General features: G+C 44.4%; 1 long non-coding RNA gene across 1 annotated transcript; it reads right to left on the bottom strand.

The window, feature by feature from the left end:
• Positions 1 to 367: 367 nt before the first annotated feature.
• Positions 368 to 19,221, bottom strand: LOC115645204. Its single transcript, XR_003998680.1, has 3 exons — positions 19,209 to 19,221; positions 1,555 to 1,560; positions 368 to 597 (listed from the first exon to the last, which is right to left on the bottom strand). It is a non-coding gene; the product is annotated as an uncharacterized LOC115645204 (long non-coding RNA).
• Positions 19,222 to 19,623: the final 402 nt, after the last annotated feature.

A 19,623-nucleotide genomic window follows, 5' to 3' on the forward strand; every position in this document is an offset into this window, starting at 1 on the left:
TCATACTTTTAAGGGTACGATTAAATCGCTCAACCAGTCCATCTGTTTGTGGATGGTAGACTGAGGTCCATATGGCCTGGATGCAGAGCAGGGCACATAAGTCTTTCATTAGTTTTGACATAAATGGGGTTCCCTGGTCTGTCAGGATCTCCTTAGGGATGCCCACTCTGATGAAAACCTGTAGTAGTTCTTTTGCTATTGCCATGGATATGGGGTTTCTTAAAGGAATGGCCTCTGGATACTGCGTGGCATAGTCAAGGATGACTAATACGTTTTGGTGGCCTCGTGCTGATTTTTCTAATGGGCCCACTATGTCCATGGCTATCCTCTCAAAAGGGACATCAATAATAGTCACAGGTACTAATGGGGCCCGCAAGTGAGGTTGGGGGCTATGCAACTGGCATTCAGGGCAGGAGGCACAATAACGCTGGACTTCTGCGCGTATCCCTGGCCAATAAAACCTTCTTAGGATTCTATCCAGTGTCTTGTCTACCCCTAGATGTCCCCCAAATAGATGACTGTGAGCTAACTCTAGTACTGCCCTTATGTGTTTCCGTGGGACTAACAGTTGCTCTACTTCTTCCCCTCGTATTTGCTCTTTCGTGTACAAAAGATTGCGTTTGAGCACATAATATGGCCTTGGGCCTTTGATTTTTCCTTCCACAGGCACACCATTTACTTCCACTACATCCTCCCTCATGTTCACATATAACGGATCTTCGTCCTGGTCCTGCCCAAAAGTCTCACGTGCAGTACCGAACTGACCTAATTCTACGGGGGCCTTGTCCATTAACCCTTAGCTATCTGTTTATGACACGCCCCCCAAATTGCAGACAGTGGGGAAGCTCACTGGCGGCGATTTCCTTCTAGAACTTGAAAATAAACAGATTAATACAACACATGCACCTTTACATATACCCCTAAGTATATAACTAACAGACTTCTACATTTTAAGAACACTTTTTAACTACTGAATTCTGGGAAACTCTCATGGGAGAGTGCATCAGCTACTTTGTTAGAAGCTCCTGTGATGTGCTGAATTTCAAAATCAAAATCTTGGAGAGCTAAACTCCAATGAAGAAGTTTCTTGTTGTTCCCCTTGGCAGTATGAAGCTACTTTAGTGCAGCATGGTCAGTTTGTAGTTTGAACCGCCGTCCCCAAACATATGGGCACAGCTTTTCCAGGGCGTACACAATGGCATAGCATTCCTTTTCACTGACTGACCAGTGACTTTCCCTCTCAGACAGTTTCTTGCTGAGAAACACGACAGGATGGAAGTTGTGATCTGTTGCTTCCTGCATGAGCACTGCTCCTATACCACGCTCAGATGCATCCGTGGTTACTAGGAATGGCTTGTCAAAGTCCGGGGCCCTGAGCACAGGGTCAGACATGAGCATCGCCTTAAGCTGGGTAAAGGCCTTTTGACACTCATTAGTCCACTTAACGGCATTTGGCTGGGTCTTTTTGGTCAGGTCGGTCAGTGGGGCAGCGATTTGGCTGTAGTGTGGTACAAATCGCCTGTAGTATCCGGCCAAGCCTAAGAAGGATTGGACCTGCTTCTTGGACCGTGGGACAGGCCACTTTTGGATAGCATCCACCTTGGCCTGTAGGGGGTTTATGGTTCCTCGACCCACCTGGTGCCCCAGGTAAGTCACTCTGTTTTGGCCTATTTGACACTTTTTGGCCTTAACAGTTAGTCCTGCCTGCCTGATGCGCTCAAAGACCTTTTCCAGGTGTAGTAGGTGTTCGGGCCAGGAGTCTGAAAAAATGGCCACATCATCGAGGTAGGCAACTGCAAATTCTCCCAGTCCAGCTAGTAGACCATCTACCAGCCTCTGGAAGGTGGCGGGTGCATTTTGAAGGCCGAAAGGAAGGACATTGAATTCATACACCCCCGCATGGGTGACGAATGCTGACCTCTCCTTGGCAGGTTCATCTAGCGGTACTTGCCAGTACCCCTTGGTTAAGTCTATTGTAGAGATGAACTGGGCACGTCCCAACTTCTCCAATAGCTCATCGGTGCATGGCATTGGATAGTTGTCCGGACGAGTTACAGCATTTAGCTTACGGTAGTCCACGCAAAAGCGTATTTCCCCATCTGGTTTGGGTACCAGAACCACTGGAGATGCCCATGCACTGGTAGATGGGCGGATTATACCCATCTGTAGCATGTTCTGGATCTCCCGTTCTATAGCAGCTTGGGCATGAGGAGACACCCGGTAGGGTGGGGTTCTGATTGGGTGAGCATTACCTGTATCAATGGAGTGGTATGCCCGTTCAGTCCGTCCTGGGGTGGCTGAGAACAATGGGGCGAAGCTAGTGCACAGCTCCTTGATTTGTCGCCGCTGCAGACGTTCCAGGGTGGTTGAGAGGTTCACCTCTTCCACGCCACCGTCTTTTTTCCCGTCGTAGTAGACACCGTCAGGCCACTCAGCATCATCTCCCTGGACTGTAAACTGACAAACCTGTAAGTCTCTGGAATAAAAAGGCTTGAGAGAATTAACATGGTACACTTTAGGCTTTAGTGAGGAATTGGGAAATGCTATGAGGTAGTTTACAGTTCCCAGGCGCTCTTGGACCGTGAATGGCCCTTCCCATGATGCTTCCATCTTATGGGCCTGTTGCACCTTCAAGACCATAACCTGGTCTCCTACCTTGAAGGAACGTTCTCTGGCATGTCTGTCATACCAGGCCTTTTGCTCTTCCTGAGCATTCTTTAGGTTCTCTCTAGCAAGGGCTAAAGAGTGTCGGAGGGTGCTTTGTAAGTTGCTTACAAAGTCCAGAATGTTAGTTCCTGGAGAAGGCGTAAACCCCTCCCATTGCTGCTTCACCAACTGTAATGGCCCCTTAACCTCGTGACCATACACAAGTTCAAATGGTGAAAACCCTAAACTGGGATGTGGTACAGCCCTGTAGGCAAACAGCAACTGCTGCAACACTAGGTCCCAATTATTGGAGAATTCGTTGATGAATTTTCATATCATGGTCCCCAAAGTTCCATTGAACCTTTCCACCAGGCCATTGGTTTGATGGTGGTACAGGGTGGCAACCAAGTGATTCACCCCATGAGTTTCCCACAGTTTTTCCATGGTCCCTGCCAGGAAATTAGACCCTGAATCTGTAAGGATGTTGGAGGGCCAACCTACCCTGGCAAAGATGTCTGTTAGGGCCAGGCACACAGTGTTAGCCCTGGTGTTGCCTAGAGCTACTGCTTCTGGCCATCGGGTAGCAAAGTCCACTAAAGTCAGTACGTACTGCTTTCCTCTGGGCGTCTTTTTTGGGAAAGGGCCCAGAATATTCACAGCTACTCACTGAAATGGGACCTCAATTATGGGGAGTGGCTGGAGAGGGGCCTTGACCTGGTCTTGAGGCTTTCCCACTCTTTGGCATACCTCACAAGACCGGACATACTTGGCAACATTCTTGCCCATCCCCTCCCAGTGGAAGGACTTCCCCAACCGGTCCTTGGTTCTGTTCACCCCAGCATGGCCACTGGGATGATCATGGGCTAAGCTTAAGAGCTTCCCCCGGTACTTAGTTGGAACCACCAACTGTTTTTGCGGCTGCCATTCTTCCCGGTGTCCACCAGAAAGAATTTCCTTGTATAACAGTCCTTGGTCTATAACAAACCGGGATCGATTAGAAGAGCTGAGAGGCGGTGGGGTGCTCCGTGCCGCCGCCCACGCTTTCTGAAGGCTGTCATCTGCTTCCTGCTCAGTCTGGAACTGTTCCCTTGAGGCTGGGGTCACCAGTTCTTCCTCAGACTGTGGACTTGGGCTTGGTCCTTCTGGAAGTGATGTAGGTGATGGGGTTGTTTCCATTGCTGGTGAACCGCTCTCCGCTGGTGCACCTGAGGGTATGTCAGGCTCTGGCTGAGCCTTTTGGGTATGGCTGTCTGTTGCTTCTGCCAGTTGTGGCTCGCTGGCGCCCTCTGGCGTTGAGTTTGAAGATGTGGTTGCACTTGCTGGTGCTGGTTGCTGTTCCAGTTCCGGGCCTGGGACTGGAGATGCTGTGGCTGTTTCAGTGGTAGGCATGGAATCCGGGTCCACTACCTCTGTCTGGGTCTCTGGTAACACAGATGGGGCCTCTGTGGACGGCTCAGGAACAGGAATGGGTCTGGAAGCTTGCCTGGTTTGGCTACGTGTAACCATTCCCACTCTGTTGGCCCGCCTCACCTGGTTGGCCAAGTCTTCCCCCAGTAGCATGGGGATAGGATAATTGTCATAGACTGCAAAAGTCCACATTCCTGACCAGTCTTTGTACTGGACAGGCAGTTGAGCTGTAGGCAAGTCTACAGCTTGTGACATGAAGGGGTAAATTGTAACTTTGGCCTTTGGGTTGATGAATTTGGGGTCAACGAAGGATTGGTGGATAGCTAACACTTGTGCCCCCGTGTCTCTCCACGCCGTAACCTTCTTTCCGCCCACTCTCAAATTTTCCCTTCGCTCCAAGGGTATTTGAGAGGCATCCGGGCCTGGGGATCTTTGGTGTGATGGTGGTGTAATGAATTGCACTCGCATGGTGTTCTTGGGACAGTTGGCCTTGATATGTCCCAGTTCATTACACTTAAAGCATCTTCCATCTGATGGGTCACTGGGCCGAGGTGAGTTACTGGAGACTGGTGAGGTGGAAGGGTAGGGTGTCTGTGGCTTTACTTGGGGGGTATGTGGGGTCTTTGGCTGTCCTCGGTTGTAGGGTTTATGGTCTGTGTGCCCCCTGGGGTAATCGTTCCCCTTGACAGTAGCTTTCTTGCTTTCTGCCAGTTCCATCCATTTGGCTCCAATCTCCCCCGCCTCAGCGAGATCTTTGGGTTTTCCATCTTGTATGTACCGTGTGATGTCTTCAGGAACACCATCCAAGAACTGCTTCATTTGTATGAGGAGGTGCAGTTCTTCCAAGGTTTGAACGTTGTTTCCTGTTATCCAGGCCTCATAGTTTTTTGCAATGTAGTAGGCGTGTTTGGGAAATGACACCTCTGGTTTCCACTTTTGGGTTCTGAAGTGCCGACGGGCATGATCTGGGGTTATCCCCATTCTGTATCTGGCCTTGGTTTGAAAAAGTTTATAGTCATTCATTTGCTGCTTAGGCATTTCAGCTGCCACCTCTGCTAAAGGTCCACTGAGCTGTGACCTCAATTCTACCATGTACAGGTCTTCGGGGATGTTGTACCCAAGACAGGCTCTTTCAAAATTTTCCAAGAAGGCCTCGGTGTCATCCCCTGCCTTGTAGGTGGGAAATTTCCTGTGCTGTTGAGCAATAATTGGCGCCGGGTTGTTAGGGTTGGCTGGCACATGCAGCCCAGCTTTTGCCAAGTCCAGTTCATGTTTTCTCTGTTTTTCCTTCTCTTCATTCTCTTTTTGTTGTTTTTCCATTTCTTTTTGTTGTTTTTCCATGTCTCGGCGGTGAGCCGCCTCTTCTTCTTCTTGCTTCCTTCTGTGGGCCAACTCTTCTTCTGCTTGTTTCCTTCGGTGGGCCACCTCTTCTTCTTCTAGTTTTCTTTTGTGTGCTGCCTCTTTGATTTGTTCTTCTCTTTCTTTCATTTCCATCTCTGTTTGTTTTATTTCCAGTTGTCGCCTGTGTTCAGCTTCTTTGATTTGTTCTTCGGCCTCAATTTTTGCCTTAGAAGTCATGGTTCCTGTTTTCTTGGGTTAGGGTGCCCTCCGGTGTTTATCTTCTGAACTGCAGGCTCTGTTGCCTCCTGGAGTCTGCCTAGCAACAGTGCCTTTAGCTAATCTTCAATGTTAAGTAAACCTGAAAAACCACTTTATTTGCATATATATAGTGCTGGTAATGACTCTCAATGGGAGTGCTATTGTGTGACAAAAGACTCTTAATAGCACCTTAATGATTTCTTGCTTAAGATGCAAGCCACAAACTGCCAGAGAGAGCAGAAAAAAAAATCTCTCTGGTTCCCTTTTAAAACCAACTGTTTCTCTCTGCTAAAAAGCCCTTAGCAGAGAAAAGAAAAATATAATATTCCTACTGGCTTCTGGATTCTGTCTATATCCCAACCACTGCTACACCATGTCATAACCTTAGTCCCAGATTTGGACCTTAGTGTCCAAAATATGGAGGTTAGCATGAAAACCTCCAAGCTTAGTTACCAGCTTGGACCTGGTACTTGCTGCCACCACCCAAAAAATTAGAGTGTTTTGGGGCACTCTGGTCCCCCTGAAAAACCTTCCCTGGGGACCCCAAGACCCAAATCCCTTGAGTCTCACAACAAAGGGAAATAATCCTTTTTCCCTTCCCCCCTCCAGGTGCTCCTGGAGAGATACACAGACACAAGCTCTGTGAAACTATACAGAGTGACTCCCCCTCTCTGTTCCCAGTCCTGGAAACAAAAAGTACTTTCCTCTTCACCCAGAGGGAATGCAAAATCAGGCTAGCAAATCCAACACACACATATCTCCCCCCCTGATTTCTTCCTCCCACCAATTCCCTGGTGAGTACAGACTCAATTTCCCTGAAGTAAAGAAAAACTCCAACAGGTCTTAAAAGAAAGCTTTATATAAAAAGAAAGAAAAATACATACAAATGGTCTCTCTGTATTAAGGTGACAATATACAGAGTCGATTGCTTAAAAGAATATTGAATAAACAGCCTTATTCAAAAAGAATACAAATCAAAGCACTCCAGCACTTATATTCATGCAAATACCAAAGAAAAGAAATCATATAACTCACTATCTGATCTCTTTGTCCTTACACTTAGAAACAGAAGACTAGAAAGTAGAAACTACTTCTCCAAAGCTCAGAGAAAGCAGGCAGACAGAAAACAAAGACTCAGACACAAACTTCCCTCCACCCAGAGTTGAAAAAATCTGGTTTCCTGATTGGTCCTCTGGTCAGGTGCTTCAGGTGGAAGAGACATTAACTCTTAGCTATCTGTTTATGACAGGCCTATTTCTACTCTTCCCCCTGGGGTGCTCCCACTTGGGCTAGGAACCGCCTCCGAGTCTTCCTTGGCCTGGATTATCTCCTGGTCTCCTGAGCAGGATCGCCTACCCACAAGGGAAGTTTTTTGATTCGCTGCTAGAATCCTGGTCCCTAACCTTTTAACTGCCCTTCGTTCTCGTCTAGATCTTCGGGGTTTTCCAGGGGATGAGAATAACTCTGGAGCAAATTCGGCAAACACTGGGGTGAGGCTATCTGTAGTTGCCTCCATCTCAGCCTGGGGGTTGCTACCCTCCCCTGGCTCTATTGGGGTAAGTAATCTTTCAAACCCGGGGAAGTCTCTCTCAATCAAAACAGGGTAGGGGAGCTTGGGGATCACCCCTGCAGAAACCCTGGTAGTATTTCCCTGGATCTCAATCTGTACTGGAATTGTAGGGTAAAAATTCACGGTGCCATGTACGCACGTTACCCCTGTGTTTTTGGCCCAGGTTAGTTGGTCTGTTCCTACCAACTTTCCCGAGACCAGCGTGACAGCACTCCCGGAATCTATTAATGCTAGGTTCTTTATACCATTCATTTTTACTGGTCTGGTATATCCATGTGAGGTCATTGTGACCCCTACTAGGCTGGTTAGGCCACATTGCTCCCTGTAATCCCCCAGATTACACTGCATAGGTTCTTCCTTGTTGGGGCATTGGGCTGCTATATGCCCCAATTCCCCACACTCATAACACTGCCCCCTTATTCTGGTTGTCACCCTCTGCCTGGGGCTATTTGGCTGGCCCCACACTTCTCTTCCCAAACTCCCAGGTCCTTTCCTGGCCTCGAGCCATTCCTCAGTGTCTTTCCTCCCGGTTACAGTTCTCCTATAGTTCTCGACAGCCCGGGTCCTTGGGTTTGGGTTTGGCTTCCTGAATTGCCGTGTCTCCCCGCCTGGGGTCTGGAACAGTTCGCGGGCTGCCAGCTGTTTTTCCACGAGGGAGACCAACTCATCATAGGTAGAGGGATCATTCTGGCCAACCCAAGACCTGAGACCTGGTGGTAGCCCCCTCATATACCGGTCCAATACCAGTACCTCCATCATCTTCTCAGAGCTAAGGGCCTCAGGGCACAGCCATTTCCTGGTCAGGTGGATTAGGTCAAACAATTGTGATTGAGGTGTCTTGTCCTCTGTATATTTCCACTCATGGAACCTCTGGGCTCGCAGTGCCGTCGTTACTCCGAACCTGGCCAGGATCTCTGCCTTTAGCTGGGAATAATCTGCTGCAGCCTCTGCAGCCATATCACAGTAGACCTTCTGGGCTTCCCCACACAGGAAGGGGGCAAGGATACCAGACCACTGATCTCAGGGCCAGGCCTCCCACAGAGCTGCTCTTTCAAAAGCCAGGAGGTATGCCTCCACGTCATCTTCCCGTGTCATTTTCTGTAGGCAATGGCTAGCCCGTATGGTCCGGGTCCCTTCACAGTTGCGATTCTGCTCCATAAGGGCCTTCATCTGGTTCACCAGGTCTTTCAGCAGGGTTCGGTCCTGAGCAACCTGACTCATCAACAGATGATTGGTCTCCTGCTGCATTCTAGTCACCTCCTGTTGGGCGGTTGCTTGGACCTGGGTAGCCTCCTGCTGGGCCGCAGTAGCTTGTAGAAGGGCCTTGACCACGTCGTCCATCTTAAGGATCGAGGGTTTTGCCTAACCCTGGACTAAGTCCCCAGCGCGCAAATCCCACTTTTGACACCACATGTGGCAAATTGCCAGTACTGTTATGCTGGGTCTCACACTTTCTCTTCGTTCGGGAAGGTTCAGGGCACCATTGCTTGCCTCTGAACTGGTATTTTAATTACCCCACTAGTGTCCTTGAGGAGGGGAGTGGAGAGGGAGGGACCTGGGCCCGCCCTCTTCTCCAGGTCCCAACCCAGAGGCCCTGAGGTTTGTGGTGAACCACTTGAACTAGTGGTTCCCTCCCCTGGGCTACTTCCCTCTCCTGCCCTTCAGCTTGGGAAGGGGCTTCTTGCCCTCCTTTTACACAAGCCAGGTGCCCCTTACCTAGGGTTTCTTTTGGATTTCTCAGCCCACCGCAGCACTCCTCCAAACTTTCCTTTTGTCTCTCTTCAATACTGTTGTCTACTCCAACTGCTTTCTGCTCCAACTCCCACACTGTCTGACTGAAGCAGGGGGTTTTATCACATGACTGACTGCTTGTGCTCTAATTGGCTTCAGGTGCTCTAATTAATCTATAACAAACCTTCCTCCCCTTGCAGGGAATAAGGTTCCCTGCTAACACTCTCCTGCTGCCCTCTGGCCATGCTGTATCACAGTTTGCTAGCTCTGCAAGTCTGAAAAACAGTGCCAACAAGAGGACCAGCAAAGGCAAACTGTCAGGCTGAACAGCACTTCATAGAATTGGAAAAGGAGGTGGAGAATTTCAGACACAAACAGAGAAATAATGCTCAAATGGTATGCATTCTTGTATTTGAGATCCTGTTTGTATTATATTGAGAAATACTGTACATGATTAGTGCATACTTATGTGAACTTTTAACACTTCAAATGGATTAGTGTGTCTTATTTTGATCATATCCATATTGTTCACAGTGATAAGATTAGGTCTTGAGTCATTAAAAAACGTTTGGCTTATTTCCATTAAGTTCAGGCATGTTTTATGTGAAAATAGATAGAATGCAGTTTTCCATACTGTGGATATATGACACATGTTTGTCATTAATCAAATTGTAGTCACCTCTAATTAACAGCAGGGAGTAATTCCAAAATGGGGTAGAGCTAGATGACAAAGAAATAAAGTGTGTGTGTGTGTGTGTGTGTGTGTGTGTGTGTGTGTGTGTGTGTGTGTGTGTGTAAAAGATGCAACATATTGAGAGAAAAATTGGTTTATTTTACCTTTTGTAAGAGAACTAACTTAAAAAAAACTACTTTGCGGTTGATTTCTTGATTGTCTCTTATAAAGAACCATGAATAGAACCTCTTAAAAAAACTTGAGCAAATTGTCAAAATTTTGCCAGTGCTACAGTGTTGCACTATTATCTATGCAATCTTTTGAGGGATGGGGTCAAGATAAGGAAATTTTTACTCATTTGTTATATTTTCTTTCTAACGTTAAAAGAACATTAAGGTTGCAAATAAAAGTATTCATAAGTCAGGAAATGCCAGAGTTATGAGTGTACAATAAGTACATCAAAGTATTTTGTCAACTGGAAAGAAGGGGACACAGGGACTAGATCTGACTGTTTTTCTTCGTATCTATAATGCTCAAGCTGTTTAAAAATGGAGTTATGCAGATACCATTTCTGTAACTAGTGGAATTCTGTCACAGGATTACTGGAGCCCTTAAGAGGGAACAGGGTACAGTGTAATTGTGACTGATTACCTGCTGCCCAATTCAACTTACGGGAAGGCACCTGAGCCTTATAAAGTGAGAGATAGCAGCAGGGGAGGGGTTGCTACCTATGGACTTCTCTCAGCCCAGGCAGGTAAGGAAAGACAGAGGTGAGCAGTAGGGGCAAAAAAACAAACTGGCTTCAAGGCTAAGTTTGATAAGTTTATGGAGGGAGTGATATGATGAGATTGCCTACAATCGAATGTAGCCCATTGACTCCTGCCAGTAGCAAAAATCCCCAGCTGCTAGGGACAGGACATTAGATGGGAAGAGCTCTGAGTTACTACAGAGAATTCTTTCCAGGTGTCTGGCTGGTGCATCTTGCCAAAAAGCCCAGGATCCAACTGATCACCATATTTGGAGATGGGTAGGAATTTTCCCCTGAGAGTCCAGCAAACATAGGCCCAAGAAGGAGACCTGTGTACCCCCATGACCTCAAGGGGAGAAACTGAATCAGCAGAGCATTATAACTGTGACTGGTGGAGAGGTTTGAAGGCAGACAAACCTCAGGAGGAGCCACTGTGTCCAGTGGGAGACTGGGAGAGAAAAAACTTTACTTTAGCTTTATTTTATATTAATAAACCTGTGCCCAAGAAGGTGTTTTGTTGGTGGACAGAAGCCTCTATGGATTATTCCTGAGAACCTGTGAAGGGGAAATCGAGGCAGGGACCACAGAGCCAAGCTCGAACATCAGAGGTCACTATGAGGCAGGCCCGCTCTACTACAAACTCTCTTTCCTGAGACCAGTGGTGAGAAATGTCCTGGTCATGGTTCAGATAATTTCTGTTACAATGGTGTCATGGTTATAGAGCTAGCAGCTCCTCTGTCCCATTTGTGATCTCTGTGAATGAACCCCCTTATGGGTTAGGCCTTGTGCCTTTATCTATTGCAGGGTAGAATTTTGCAGTTCTCCCACCCATAAACCAAGACTTGGGCTACAGTACCCAGTATTTCCACCGTTCTTACCTTTCAAGTTTGACTGAATTAACGTCTCTGTGTTTCTTCCCTTCAGGACCTGGGACTAATGGCATACTGTGATCACACAGCCATCTTAAAAGTACTGTTTACTTATCAGTAGGAACAAAGCGTTACAGAAAAAAGGATTTTAAAACAAGACAAATGTCTATCTCATCTAGATTCCTTCCATTCTTTGGTGGTGACCTAGAGAGTTCTAGCTTCTCCAAACTTCTGATCTGGGTGCCTGTGTTTTCCTGTGGTTACTCCTGGATAACTCTCTTTTTCTTGAAAAAGTGCCCTTTAAATCCTGCTACATCTTATTCTTTGGTCTTCATGAGCCTTTTCTGTTCCTGATCAAAAAGAGTTTAGTATGATGGCTTGAGACAGAGGCAAAATTGTCAAAGCTAATAGTTCTTCAAGTGTTTGTCCACATGGATTCCACTGTTGGTGTGTGTGTCTTGTGCATGTGAGCTTGGAATTTTTTGATGAGTGGTGTGGGTTGGGACTGTGCATGCACCCCAGTCAGGGTACAAAGGGAAGAGCAGCCCTAACTGCCACTCAGATCTCTCCTTACATCTGCGGCAGTGAGATGGAGTACACAGTGTCCAACTTCCCCGCTGCTTTTTTAATGTGGCAGCCTTGATATTGAGGTTTGTCTAATGACTGAGTCTAGGTGCCATGTTTCAGAACCTGTCCTGCTTGTGAGACAGCTATGTCATTGAATGATGGGCAAACTAAGTGCATCTTTTGTCTAGGGGAACTCATGTGCCAGACAGATTGAGTATTTGTAAATCTTTCTCCAAATGTACACAAAGAGTGTGCGATTTTCATCCGAAATATGTTTGACGGAGAAATCCATGAGGAGTGCACCTGACTCTGAGGTCCCTCTTTGTAAACAGTCTGCTGCTCCTCCAAAGCCAATTTCTGTTTGTGTGCTGGCTACCTCAGGACCTATGATTTCTTCATGCACAAGCTGTTCTCATGTGTCTGTGAAGCATGCTGAGACCTCATCCGCATTGCCAACACCAATCATCATCTACAGGGCTGGCACAGTAGAGCTAAAATATCCACCTTTCCTACCTGTCCAAGCGAGGTCCATTCAAGCCTTACCAGCACTGTGAATCTTGGTGTCTCTCACTTGACTCTCACCTCCCGGCTCTGGTACTGCACTATCAATCTTCAGCAACTGCTGTGTCCAACTTGGTTCTAATGTCACTGGTACAGATAGTTTTGGAATCTTTGATGTTGTCCACTGACAGAAAACATTGGTTTCGGTTCCAGTGCATCTTTGGTTCAGAGTAATTCTACTCCTATTCTTCAGAGAGATGTTGGGAGCAGCTCTTCTCACCATGGAAGACTTGCTTCTGAGAGTTCACAAGCTTCTGGGATTCCACCTTCATTGTACCATATGCCCTGACTTTGTGACACATAATCCTGGCCATTCTAGCCTGCCTGGAACCTTCAAAACCATTTTTCTTATCTTTATTCTTCAGGAACCAGGTCCCAGAAAAGGTTTTCTCCTTCTTCAGGACCTTGCAAGATGGTAGAGTCACCGCAACAGAATTATGAATTAAATCATGACCCTCAGATTGATGAGGAAGTTCTCATGGAGGACTAGGAAGATCAGCCTATTCCATTTCCTATTTACTCTTCATTCCAGCTGAAGCAGTTACACCATTGGTGCCTTCAATGTTTGATGATTTTAAAGCCAGCCAGGACCTTCTTCAAAGAATGATGATATTTGACAGATTACATTGGAAATAATCCAGGAAAGGTCTTACAAGTTACATTCTTCATCCACTTGTCATTGGCCATTTAGCAATACCCACTAATGAGGACATTCTTATGCTGACCAAGGACCTCTAGCAGCCTTCCAGCCATTTCTAAGAAGGCAAACTTGAGGTATCAAGTTCTCTCTAAGGGGCTCATGTACTTTTTCACCTTCCCACTACTGCTGGTAGTGTCAGTGGCTCATGAAATATCTAAGTAGCCTGATCCTGTCAAATCCATTTCCAGAGATAAGGAGCCCAAGAAACATTGGAGAAGAAAAATTTATACTTCTGCTAGTCTACAGTTCCACATAGACAATTACCAGGGTAAATATGATTTTTTTTAAGAAGAATAAGATCGTACAATTTGCTGACAAGCTGCCCCAGGACTCCTGAGAATGAGTTTAAGGCTATGGTGGCAGAAGGTCAGCTGGTGGCAAAGACAACACTTTAGGCTTCTTTGGATGCTTTAGACACACCTGCAAGATCTATGGCCACAGAGTCTACAGTTAACACTCCAAAAGAACTTCAGTCCTCAACTGTGATCTTTTGAAAGACACAGCCTTTTTAATTAAAAAACTGATCATGTGCTTCACTCTTTAAAAGACTCCAAGGCAACACTCCCATATTTGGCCTCAGTTCAGAGGTGGAAGTGAAGAAGACAGCCTTTTTTGAGACAGAGGCATCACTCATCTTATTCCTATCTCCAGAAGGCTCTGGACTCCTCTAAGAAAAGACCTCACTTCCAGAAAAAAGAGGCTCTTCGGCTACTGCAACCTGTCATTCTTCATCTGGCTGTGTTTGAGAGTCCTAGGTCTGTACCTTTTCTCTCTTCCCTCAAGGAAGATTTTCCACAATGTGCCTTCTCAGCTCAGACCTTTGCACTCAACCAAAGACATCAGTAAGTTTTTTGCCTGAGTTTACTGGGCCTTCTGACTGCTTGTACATATATAGCCCTGTCACAGAGACTCCTTTTGAGTGGACTAATATAGTCATGCTGCCTGAAGTCAGGCCAAAATAAGTATTTGTATGCCATTACAGCGCAGCTCCAAATCTGTGACATATGGACTTTATATTCTTGTGGTTATTATTACCCACCAATCATTTCATCAGCATCAATGATAAAGTCAAAATGCAGCCAGTACTGGTCCCTGAGTAGGATTATTCCCGACCACTAAAACAGTCTAACGATGGAAGATGGTATGACCTGTTTAGAGGAGAGTTGAATCATTTCATCTTATCTGATAGCAGCACCATCTCTTGTCATCTCAAAAGACATGTAATGCATCCAAAAATCTTTGGATCATAAGGTTTCTTTCGCCAAATAGATGTTGGTGCTGAATTTCTCTGAACTGAAGAGCTAAGGAAACAGTAAGTCCTTCACTTTCTGGAAGGAGCAGTTCTGGCATTTCTCAGGTGAGGCATTTAAGACAGTCCTTGCTGGTGGAGCAGCTGTATGGCATCCTAAGCTGCGCACATAGTGTACTTCAACACTCCTTCTGGTAAACTATCTGTTCAGCCCGACCATGTGCTTTCTTTGAAGCACTGCAGTACCCAGCTCAGAAGCTACGAAAGGGGGGCAAAGCCTATGCCTGCAGGCTGAGCTACAGTAATTCCTTACTTAACATCCCAGTTATGTTCTTGAAAAATGCAACTTTAAGTGATATTAAATGAATCCAATTTCCCCATAAGTATTAATGTAAATTGGGGGGTGGGTGTTAGGTTCCTGGGAATTTTTTTTCGCCAGATAAAAGACATTATATACATATACAGTTTAAACATGTATCATTTTAAACAAACTGTTTAATACTGTACTCACCAATGATGATTGTGAAGCTTGGTTGAGGCAGTGGCATAGCGGGGTCGGGGCGCAGAGGCCTGCTCTGTTCTGAACGCCCGGAGCTCCTGCCAGAATGTGGGGTTGGGACATGGGGGCTTGCCCCGTTCCACTTGCCTAGTGCTCATGACATGCAAGCCCACATGCTCTTATCCCTCTCCCTAGCTGGAATGTGTGGAATGTGCCCCCACCCTGACCCCACTTCCTGGCAGGGCAGGGCAAAGCGGGGGGAACCAAACAACGTTATAAGGGAACATTGTAAGGCTTTACAGAAGTATGTTCTGTAATAGGTCAGTGACCTATTAGCAAAACAGTGTTAACCGGGAGGAGGTTAAATGAGGAATTACGGTATACTGAAACTGCTAGAAGGCTTGAGGCTGGAGAACCAAACTCTAAACCCCCTACAAATAAACTCCCTAAAACCATCTTTAATTCTGAACCGGTCTCTTTATTCTTTCTCCTCCCTCAGCACTTTCCTTGCTCCTCTTCAGGGCCTGAAAGCCCTCACATCAGTCAGAAGGAACTTAATGCTTATTTGCTTAGGGCCCTAGCTTAATCCAGGTACATTTTCTAGCCATACAGAATTGTTTTGATTGTCTGTGGAAATTAGCTGTGCCTTATCAAGACTCCTGTAGGTGAGAGCAGCAATTCTGTGACTGTCTTATGTAGAGGATGCAGGCACAGCTGTATGTGGATGATGGCATGTATGATCACGTCTGGAGTATTACATCCAGTTTTAAGCCCCCCACTACAGAAAGGATGTGGACAAAGTGGAGAGAATCCAGTGAAGGGCAACGAAAATGATTAGGGGGCTGATTTATGAGGGGAGGCGGAGGGAACTGGGCTTATTTAGTCTGTAGAAGAGAAGAGTGAGTGAGGGATTTGATAGCAGTCTTCAGCTACCTGAAGGAGGGTTCCAAAGGGAATGGAGCTCAGCTGTTCTCAGTGGTGGCAGATGACAGAACAAGGAACAATGGTCTCAAGTTGTAGTGGGGGAAATCTAGGTTGGATATTAAGAAAAAAACTATTTCACTAGGAGAGTGGTGATTCACTGGAATGGTTACCTAGGGAGATGGTGGAATCTCCATCCTTAGAGGTTTTTAAGGTCCAGCTTGACAAAGCCCTGGCTGGGATGATCTATTTGGGGTTGGTCTTGCTATGAGCAGGGGGTTGGACTAGATGACCACCTGAGGTCTCTTCCAACCCTAATCGTCTATGATTCATGTATGATTCTGAGAAGGAAATAGAATTTTGGGATGAGGGGAAAAAATCATTTCTGATTCTCTTTTATACCAATCAACTTATGACACTATGGCAGCAGGGCATCAGGATGTCTCTGACAGCACATAGGTGGGGAGGTAAAGCTCCCCACCTATGGACTCTAGAGAAGGAAGTTTTCATTTTCTTATTTCTTCTTATTCAGATATGCCAAGAAAAAATCAATAAACAATACACACACCCCAAACCAATAATAAAGTGTACCATCCAGAACTTATGATCCACAAATATATAATATTCAAACAACTGGGGGAGAAGTCTTTTTTCTCTGCTTCCTTCTCTTCCTCTTCTTTTAATTTTACGCAGAGTTGCTCTGACAGCCACATCTTTCCTCCTCCTAGGCATGAGAAAAGTCCATTTTTAGGTGCCCCAGACTCCTCATCCCTTTTTCAGTATCATTAGACTTTTTTTCTAAAATGAGAGAGAGCCAGACTTTCCCCTTCTCCTTTTTACCATCAGAAAAAACTTAATCCTTCCCATTCTGAAAATTAGCCTACTCTGAGCCACAAGCCCTAAATTGCATTTTCAGCTAAAAGTGTGAATTTATGTTAAGACTCGGTCTCTGTTTTCTCCCTCTAAAACTGGAAATGTTCCAACTCTCTAATACTGGGGCAGGAGCTTCTGACTGACCTTTGCAGCTCTTTTTGGCCCTAGAAAACAGCTGGTGAGGAAATCACTACTCTTTCATTAACAAGTCAGAGCAAGATTAACTGATCTTCCGCTTGCTGGACACACATACAGAGGATATCTTTATGCAGGAGGATGACTTCTAAAAATGCAATTTTATAGTTGTATTTTACATTGCTATGTTTAAAAAAAATGAGGGAAATAAAAATAAATAATAGTGCTGTCTACATTGGTTGAGAAGAAGGAACTATACACAAGAATCTGCCCTGATATTTGACAGAAGAATGTATAATTTTTTGCAGAGTTAATAACTTTTAACAGCTGGCTATGTGCAAAATATGTGCCATTTTTTTCAAATTATTTGTAACTACCTAAATGATTAAATTTAAAAAGGGGGGAAGAGAACTGAAATGATGGAACCAGGGGGCAGCTACATATTAGTTGTTGAAATGGCCATTTACTTCTGTATCACCATCCCCATTCCTTTTTGTTGTGTGGATGAGAAAGGTCTGAATTATTTGATATCTCTACACATGTTCATATGAGTTTGGATGTGGATCTACAGTCAGAAATTGGATATTCAGTTTTGGATGATACTTGCAGAATCAAATGACAGAACTATAGAAAGGAGTGGGGGGGAATCACAGCTCTTAAAACAATGCATACCTAATCATCATCATCATCATCATAATACTTGGCTCTGATACAGCAGTTTTCATCTGTAGATCTCAAAGTTCTTTTCAAAGGAAGTAATCATCATTATCCCCATTTGTACAGATGGGAGAACTGAGGCACAGGGATGTCAAGTGTCATCCAGCAAAGCTGGGAAATGCTCATGTATTTGAATAAACTTTGTGTTAAATTCTTCCTCTGATTATGGAAGTAGGTATGTAATAAGACAAAATATTTCTCTCTGTTGTATATACTTAATATCTTCAGCAGTGCCCATAAATCATGCTATGCCCACCTTAGATTATATCAGTTGGGAAGAAGAGTTTAATAGTAAAAAAATGATAATTGAGAGTTGTTTATAGATACTTTACTAGGTGCCCAAAAAGCCAGAATCCTAAAATCAAGGAAAAAGGCCATAATGGTTAAAAAAACAACCTGAATTAGAGGGGAAATAAAGGTAGCTGTTAAAAAGTTATATATGAATTAAATGGAAGAAAGGGAAAGTTGATAATAATAAATGTAACTCAGAAGCTAGGAATTGTAGAATATTGAAAAGAGAAGCAAAGGGACGCACAAAAATCTGTGGACTGTAAAATTAAGGATAAGAGGGAGTTTTTAAAGTATATTAGAAACAAAAATATTCCTGACAATGGTATTGGTCTACTACTAGATGGAAATGGTAGAATTAACAATAAAATATAGATAAGTCATAAGTGTTCAGTAAATATTTCTGTTGTGTATTTGAGGAAAAAATAGATGATGTTTTCATGTCTTATATACTTTTCAGCAGTAACTAGGAAAGATGTTAAACAGTAGCTATCACAGTTAGATATTTTTAAATCAGCAGGTCTGGATAACTTGCATCTAAGAATTTAAAAACAGCTAGCTGAGGTGGTCACTGGACAATCATTATTGCTTTTCAGTAAGTCTTGGAACACTGAGGAAGTTCCAGAAGACTGGAATAAAGCTAATGTTGTGCCAATATTAAAAAGGGTAAATGGGATGATGCATGTAATGACAGGCCTGTCAGTTTGACATAGATACTGGGAAAGATAATGGCATGGCTGATATGGGACTTGATTAATAAATAATTAAAGGAGTGTAATATAATAAAAGGGTTTATGGAAAATAGATTCCATCAAATTAACTTGATATTTTTTTATGAGATTTGGTTTGATTGATAAAGGTAATAGTGTTGATGTTATATACTTGGATATCTATAAGGCATTTCACTTGGTATCACGACGCTTTGCTTAAAAAAAAAGAATGATATAAAATCAACAAACTGTGACTAAACAGGGAATCATCACTGAACAGATATGTTTCTTGTGGGGTCCTGTAGAGATCAGTTCTTGGCCCTACACTTTTTATCATTTTTGTTAATGACATGGAAGAAAACATAAAATCACTGATAAAGTTTGCAGATGACAGAAATATTTGATGGAGTGGAAAAAAGAACAAAAAGGAACATCACTGCTAAGGAGTGAATTGCTTTTGTAAACTGGGCTCAAGCAAAAAATATGCATTATAGTATGGCCAAATGGAAATGTGTACATCTAGGAATAAAGAATGCAGTTCACACTTATAAGATGAGGGACTCTTTTCTGGGGAGCCATGACTCCAAAAAGGATTTGAGGGTTGTAGTGGATAATCAGCTGAACATGAGTTCCAAGTGTGATACTGTGACCAAAAGAGCTAATGCAATCTTTGGATGTATAAACAGGGGTCTTTTGAGTGGGAGCTGGTTGAGAGGTTATTTTATTTTACCTCTGTATCTGGCACCGATACCACTGCTGCTAGAGTTCTGTGTCCAGTTCTGGTGTACACAATTAAAGAAGGATGTTGATAAATTAGTGAGGGTTCAGAGTAGGGCCCTGAGAATTATTAAAGGATTAGAAAACATGTCTTATAAGGATAGACTCTAAAAGATCAATATATTTAGCTTAACAAAGAGAAGGTTAAGGGTGACTTGATTACAATTTGTTAAGTTCCTACATGGGGAACAAATATTTGATAATAGGCTCTTCTATCTAGGAGAGAAAGGTATAAGATGATCCAATTGTCTGGAAGTTGAAGCTGGGCAAATTCAGACTGGAAATAAAGTGTCTATTTTTATCAGTAGGATAATTAACCACGGGAACAAATTACAAAGGTTTGTGCTGGATTCTCCATCACTGACAATTTTAAAATCAAGACC

Source organism: Gopherus evgoodei, chromosome 2 (assembly GCF_007399415.2).
Source record: "Gopherus evgoodei ecotype Sinaloan lineage chromosome 2, rGopEvg1_v1.p, whole genome shotgun sequence".
Classification (NCBI taxonomy): Eukaryota; Metazoa; Chordata; order Testudines; family Testudinidae; genus Gopherus; species Gopherus evgoodei.